Here is a 7,912-nt window from a genome sequence, read left to right on the forward strand (position 1 = left end):
GGCCTTGGCATGCCTCAAAGATGGTCTCGACATTAATCAGAGAGCAGAGCCCTAACAAATTAATTCTATTCTCAACTGGGGTTATTAAATTGAAGACATGTTGAATGGTTTTTGTGGTTTCGTTGGTGTTAAATAATTATGTTCATGTGTCTTCCTTCCTTCTCTATTCTTAAACAACTGATTTTGCCTCTGGTTTCAGTTCACCATTTTCGGACATGAGCTAAAACAAAAACAGACTAGCCAAAGCTAAGTTCACATTTGCTTCATGTTCAGTTTCAGCATCGTATTGTTTTGTAATAAATACATTCACAAGAAAAGGGAACAATGCCAAGTTATGTTGTGTTATTTACAGAACATTTGCAGCACACAAATCTTACTCAGAGGAATTATCAGGGTCTGTATATACAGTATTTCAACTATAATCATTCAAACCAATTTATTTACATAATCAAGTAATACAAAATATAACATTCACCAACTTATTAAACAATCAAACGCTTAACTGTTTTTTTTTTTTTTTACTATACAAGTCATAACTTTTATAGTGAACAATAGTTCAAATACTGACAGTAGCCCTAAGCATGAAACTTCAACACAAATAAATATCTTGTCCCAGTAGTTTCATAAACATAAGTGTGATCAAGTATTTATCACATATGTCCAGCAGCACTGCTGCTTGTAGGAGGAAACTGTACTTCCCAGATTTTTCAGATCATCAGCTTTATCTAGATGCTGAAGTCCATCTATTTTTCCACGGTGAACGCCTGCAGCCCGGTGATAGCTTGGCCCAGGATCAAAGCATGAATGTCGTTGGGTCCCTGTCAAAGGAAAACATAAAAAAACATCTTAAACAAGGTGTTCTGACATGGCACAAGTGATTTAAGATGGAGCTTCAACATTCTGTTGCTGACCTCTGGCGGTGTTTATGTGTAACTGCAAGATAAAAACAGACCATTTTCCCCTTGTTTTATGAAGCATGATTAATAGTTGTTTTTCTCCGTTTTCCACCACAATACCAGTGTAAATGAAGAGGAACAAAAAAAATTATCAAATTTCTAAGTTCCTCTTGAGTTTTGAGTAAGATATGTGTTTAAAAACCCAATTTTTTAATCACAATTTTTGGAGTTTATTATTGCATCTGTCTTTTATTGTCCTTTCAATTCAAAAGCAGTCACTATCTGTTAAGCAAAATTATATTCTTAAGACAACTATACACAAAATGTTGAAAAAAGAATTGCACAGTGGTGAAATATCTTTATCTTCAGTTCAACCAAACTGTTTCACTTCTTCCCTGTACCTATCATCATGGTAATTTCGGAATGGAAATCCTTCGCTTACAGGAGTTAACATTTTTTTCTGTCTTCTCCTCGCCATATGTTGATTTTTCAGTAGAAAATCTTTGACAGATACAGATGCTGAACTGATAACTTACTGATAAACAAGCATTAATCAAAATGACTACCTCTGAAAATATCTCATCACTTAGCAACAGTGTATGAACATAAAATCATAGCACATTTTGTCTAACGTTTCAGAGTGTGCTTGGCATAAAATAACATAATATCTCACTTTGCTGGACTGAATTACTTTTGTCTTTGTAGATCATTTAGTGCAAAGATGATTTAGAGTGTTGCACAGATAATATATTGAACTTTCTCATGTGTCCAATAGCTGAGGCATGCAGCACTTAATGCAATAACATCTGCACAATAAAATATTAAATAAACTCATGCTTTAAGAACATGGGTATGACATTGATAACTATCGTATTTTTCAGACTATAAGCCGCTACTTTTTTCCTACGTTTTGAACCATGCGACTTGGGTTTTTCTTCAACCGCCAGGGTGCTCTTTAGCAGGAAGTGAGTCATTGGAAGTCAAAATTGGACATCAAAGAAGAAAGTATTAATTTTCATTTAGAACAAGCACATGCAAGCAGCAGCCATGACGGAGAAATTTCTTCAAAGTCATATGATGCAGATTTTAAGTTGAGGGCTATCGATCTGGCAGTACAGGAGGGAAATAGAGCCGCTGCACGAATCCATGGTTCGGCGTTGGGAGACGGAGGGCTCCGCCTTAATAAATCCAGCAGATTTATTAGGACGCAGCCCTTTGCTGCCCTCTGCTGGGTCCTTATGGAAAACCGAGAGCGGCGGAGATACCAGTGGCTTATAGTCCGGTGCGGCTTACGTTTCCTTTTTTTCCCCTAAAAATTTGTAAGTGCGCCTTATAGTATGGTGCGCTCTATATTCTGGAAAATACAGTATTAAAACGTGTTTTTCTTTTTATAGCTCAGCTTTTTCCTGCTTTTTCCCTACCAATCGGTCCTCTTATTACAACCCATCCTGGTTTATGTGACTGCACACACATCTAGAGTGAGTTGTTTTACTGAAATTTAGTTTGGACTCGTAAAGAAAACCTGTATAAGTCGAATCTGTGGTCTAAGTTTGGGCTGCTCCTCTCACTCACCTTCGTAAGTGTTGATAGCCTCCATTTTCATGACGTGACTGATGATGTGGTACTCGTCTGCAATGCTGTTTCCTCCCAACATGTCCCTGGCTTGTCTGGCAATATCCAGAGCCTTGCCACAGCTATTCCAGCCCTAAACTCTGCCATCCTCACACCTGGCCCAGAACACAGCAATGTCTGCAACAGGTGAGTTTGTGATCCTGGCAGAAAAAAATAGCACCGTCCATTTCATATGTCACATTCAAGTGAAAAAAAAAAAAACAATCAGTATAATTTTCCAGTTACTGAAAAATTAACTTCCTCATCGGCCTGTTCTTGGACCCCTTCTATTTTATTACATTTCTCCTTCCTTCAAGAATGTTTCAATTGCAGATGGCACTCAGGTTTACTTTTCATCTCAGTCCACCTTCTTCTCACACTTGTGCTGCGTTCCAGTTGCCTCAGAAGTTGGAACTCTGAGCTGGGTTGGACTTTACACCCAAAAAAGCAGCATTCAAGTTAACGCCATACAACATGGCAACATCCGAGTAGACAATGTTTGCAGAACTTCTTACTACCATTGTTTTAAGTAAACAATGGTAGCTACTCGGGTCACTGCCATGGTTTGGTTCAGTCAACCCAAAGCAGCCAATGATTTCCCCCCAAGCTGCAGAATAAATAAACACATACCAGTGAGTGTAATGATCTAATTGTTTTCCCTCTGGAACCAAAGTTGGTTGGAAAAAAAGCTGCACCTTACCAAGTCTGGGCAGGTACTTCTCCTTCTGGGCCTCTGTGCCGTAAGCATAGATGGGGTGCATGACTAGCGAAGACTGGACACTCATGACAGACCGATACCCACTGTCCACTCTCTCAACCTCTCTAGCAATCAACCCATAAGCAACATAACTAGTGCCTGCACAGCCATATCCTGTAGTTTAAACAGAGAGAAAATTATTGTTAACAAACAACTCAAAAAGGAGCCCTTACACTATTTTGTTAAATTATATTGAGATTTTATGTAATAGACTAACACAAGATTGTGGATAATCATAAAGTGAACAATACAAAGTACAATACCAGCCTTGCACACATGGAGACTGAAGTTTTTGCCCTGTCTTCTTTGCAAAATACCACAATCTGAGTCAGACTGGATTAAGAGAGTTGTTAATATTTTCAATCTTCCCACAGACCAAAATTATTTATTTTGGTCTTGTTTCTGAATGGGCCATTTTGACAGCCATTCTTACCCTTCAATTTAAACCACTCTATTGTAGCTCTGGCTGTATGCTTGAGGTCATTGTTCTTCAAGAAATTGGGCCTCCACTCCTGTCTTAAGCCATTTATTCCATCTGTTTTCCATCAACTCTGACTAGCTTCCATTTCTGTTACGAAGAAAAGCATCCCCACAGCATATTCCTGCCAATACCAAACTTCAAATTAAGAATGATATGTTCAGAGTGATGAGTGTCACCAAAATATTTAAAACTTGGGATACTGTTTTATCATCAAGCTTTGCTTTAAACTCCTCCAAAGCTTTCTTTTTGACATGTCCGCTGACCTCCTCAGTTATGATGCTGTTTTTCCACTAACACGACCAGCCGGATTTATATTGAGATTAAATTACATTCATATACCATCTTACAATTAATTAGTTGATTTCAGAAAGCAAAGTGGGCTTAATACAAATGCCTACCATGCTCAACTATGTATTTGTATAAAAAAATTTGCAAACAATGTGCTTTTTTCCACTTCTTAATGTGAAAACGTTCTAAAGGTAGGAATACTTCAGAAGCTCCTCTACACAGTCATTTGAATGTGTGCATAAGTTAAGGCCTTTGTGTTTCTTTTGCCTTTAATTGTTGGCCCAAGGACACCCAACTCCCCCATTTCTGAAACAATCTCTCGGTGGAAATTTGTGAGGCGGTACAGGTTTGAATAATCAAAAACCTGCAGCTCTCTGCAGAAACTCTTTTGACACTTTCTATAAAGGTGTAAGTAAACATACAAAAGTTTAGAATGAACTTGTTTTCCTGTGACTAACAGTCTTAACTTACGTCCGTGCCTGTTAGCCAACAGAATTCGAGGCATGAGCTTTTCTTGGCAGTAGTTGCGGAAGGTGTCCCAGATCATGATTTCCTCTTCTGTCAGCTGTCCCTCGAGATCCAGAGAGTCCTGCCAGTTGAAAGCCACCTTAGCTGTAGGTCAGCAAAAAGTATATGCATACATCAATTATGTCACTGTCATACACAACTGCAGAAAATGTTTAGACAAACTTCTTTTAGTCTACACTTACCTGCGTTTGTGGGCTTTTTGAACTCTTCTGCATCTAAAAGACACAGCAACACCGCATTATGCAAGGTGTTATATATGCTTAGATATAATTTTATCTTCTCATTTGTATTTAATTTATTTTAATTTTTTCTTTTTTTTTCTTTTTACTCCCCCGTCCCCCATTTCTCACTTAAATTCAATTCATTCATAGCCCTCACTGGAAGTACCTTTAGCAGGTGCAGCAGCTGTGCCCTGGGCTCTGCGTAACTTTTTTGGTGCTTCTAACACTAATAACACACTGATTTACTGTTTATTTATTGCGTATATTTTATTATCTGAATTTCGGCAATGACTTTTCACTCCAAAATGGTTCAAAGTTATTGGGCTCAAGTAGGAGGTGGGTGTGACGAGGGTGTAGCTTTACCAGTTCTCAGCTCATAGGCTGGTAATTTAAGAATGGTAAACACTTTCAGTTCTATAAGCTTGAAAGCAACATTACATAAATATACATACAACTTACAGGCAGGTAAACTTAACAACAGATAGATAGACAGACAGACAGATTCCCTGCGTTTTTTCAGTTTTTATAGAAAAAAATGAAATGTTAAATTAAGATTCTATATTTATAACTTCAGCCCAGTTTCAATATCAATATCAGTCTACCCATAGAGAAAAACAAAACTAACCAATGAGGAGTGAGTACACTTTTTGAAGATTTGCTGTTTAAAACACCAATTTTTACCAATTAATTGTATAAATGTTCTACAGTTACATTAGATCTAGTTTTAGATCTGTTTTATTTTACAACATGGCAGATTCAGATCTTTATTGCCCAATCAAGATTAAACATGCGGTAAAATGCAAGAACATAAATATTTGTCACGTTGTGTTCATACAAATTTTCACTTGCTAGTAGTATGAGTTGTATTCTCCAAATTAAAGGCCCATTATTGTCAGTAGCAGATAAAGATTACCCTTTATGTTTATTATCAAATTTATAGTTTCAGTAATTGAGTTCAGTTGATTATTTTTGTCCCAGAATGTCTTTTGAACATTTTGAGATGAGATCATATTGTGAAAAAATTAGAAAAGCTTTACTTTCACGACTTCCAGTTGCATTGTTGCAGGGATACAAATATTGCACAATATTCACTTCTGAGACACAGCATTTAATCTAATAATCCTGTTGAAACTGGTATTTTCTCTCTTTTTTTGCAAAGTTCTACATTAGTATGCTATCAAAGGCAAACAGAATTAAAAGAAAGCTTTGCAGCTTGTAAGATGTATTCAGCTGCTTTGGCTTCTGCGGTGTTATAGCACAGGGGATGAGCTCTCATGGTTTTCTGAGGAAACCTGATTACATCTCATTCTGTTAAATTATTCATTCCTTTACTGGCAAAGCTGCACGTTACACTTTTATGTCTGACAGTTTCAGCAAACTGAGTTATTTTAAGAAATGTGAGAGTGTCTCCCAAAGCTTTGCCCTTTCAAAGATGTTTTTATTTTACCAGGAAGGTCATCAACTAAGTTTAATATTTCTCTGCATCTCACCAAGCCTAAGGCTCTCATTTTACAAATTGCGCTACTCTTAATGTTGCATGATCTTTTACTTGTACTATTATTACTCTGAAATGCACATTGTAAAGGTCCATATTTTCAGGTTTTGTGGTATACTGTGGAGTAATTAAGCCAGATAGCCAAAAACTAAAGATTACGCTTTTAATCTTTCTGTTGGAATAAAATTGATTGATCAGAACTTAATTTGGACTCAATTGGTTTCAAAATAGGCATTGGTTGTTTTTCTTTTAAGTAGGGTTAAGCTAAAAAACAATATCCCAAGCTTTGAACATGGATTTATCATGCCACTGTTAAATCCACTATCTGACAATATTAAGAGTGTGGCACAACTGCTTTCACATAAACTGACAAGCCAGGAGAGAACATTAATTTAGAGAATTAGCTAAGAGGCCTGTGGTAACTCGTGATGAGTTGCAGAGCTCCACAGCTCAGGTCGGACTATCTGTCCACCCAATAATGATTAGCCGAGTGCGTCACAAATCCAGACTTTATCAAACAATGGTAAGAGGAATGGCACTGTTGTATTAAAGCCATGTTAAGTCCAGTTTAAAGCCTGCACCAAGTCAAGTTGCAACAAGTGCATACAGCAAGTGACAAAATATTTGTTGTCACTTGCATGCAAAATGTTATGTGTGGAGGAAAACACTGCTCATTACCTGAACACACTTTCCCTGATGCTGCCACCCTGTAGCGATGAGTTTCGTCTGCAGGCACAGGAAAGCTGTTCTGAGCTGATATGATGAGTGGTTAAAATAGAGTACAATGCTGGAAAGAAGCCTGTTACAGGCTCCAAATAACTTGGGACTGGGGCGGAGTACTGCTTTCGAGTAGGAAGGCTCTAAACATACAGCCAAATGTTAAGGACCTAAGTTCAGATCTAAACCTAATTCCCTGTGAATACAGTTCGATTCACAGGAGTCCTCAGTGTAATCTGACTGTGATTAAGCCGTTCTGAAAAAGAAAAAAAGGGGGAAAAAAGGGTGAGGTTTAGCAAAATTTGACAAAGATGTGCAAAGCTGGCAGAGAAATACTTTTAAAAAATTGCAGTTCCGGTTGATGTCAGGTTCCACAAAGTATTAACTCAGCGGTAAGAGTATATGTTTTTCCCATTTTTGAAAAAGAAAATCGAATAATAATAAAAAAAAGTATCCATAACCTACTTCTTAATTTCTTTACAGTATATAGCCAATTATACTTTTAATTATTTTTGTTATAATGGTAAAAATTTTCCATTTAAAAGTATATAGCCTAAATGTTTGCAATGCAAACGATTTACTTATGTGAAAAGGGAAATAGTTTCTGCTCACTCTTACTTTTTTACAAGTTTTTGATATAAAACAAAAACGCAGATTCACAAAAGTAACAATATTACGGGGTTTTTTTTACATAAAACATTTTTTAAATACATTTTTTAAACCTGTTACGCCCATTGAAATAAACAGTTTAGTTTTCTCAACATAAACATTCCAGAGCAATGTGAGCGAAAGCTTGTGCTTCTCTGCTCAGCGACATTTTGATTGGCTGTAGAACTCATCAAGTCCCAAACCTCGCTCTCTGATTGGCTGCGTCTGCTTTCAATTATTTGTGGAATGCGACGTGAAACCGTGCATTTT

At 37.0% G+C, this 7,912-nt stretch overlaps 1 long non-coding RNA gene across 2 annotated transcripts; it reads right to left on the minus strand.

Annotated features, from left to right (window-relative positions):
* Nucleotides 1-247: 247 nt before the first annotated feature.
* LOC114144536 (uncharacterized) lies at nt 248-7,786 on the minus strand. 2 transcript variants are annotated; one of them, XR_003595506.1, is made up of 6 exons: nt 6,956-7,786; nt 4,744-4,776; nt 4,505-4,645; nt 3,208-3,378; nt 2,469-3,114; nt 248-818 (listed from the first exon to the last, which is right to left on the minus strand). It is a non-coding gene; the product is annotated as an uncharacterized LOC114144536 (long non-coding RNA). The 2 variants fall into 2 exon arrangements; XR_003595505.1 differs by having other exon boundaries at nt 2,469-3,378.
* Nucleotides 7,787-7,912: the final 126 nt, after the last annotated feature.

This window comes from Xiphophorus couchianus, chromosome 5 (genome assembly GCF_001444195.1).
Source record: "Xiphophorus couchianus chromosome 5, X_couchianus-1.0, whole genome shotgun sequence".
Taxonomy (NCBI): domain Eukaryota; kingdom Metazoa; phylum Chordata; class Actinopteri; order Cyprinodontiformes; family Poeciliidae; genus Xiphophorus; species Xiphophorus couchianus.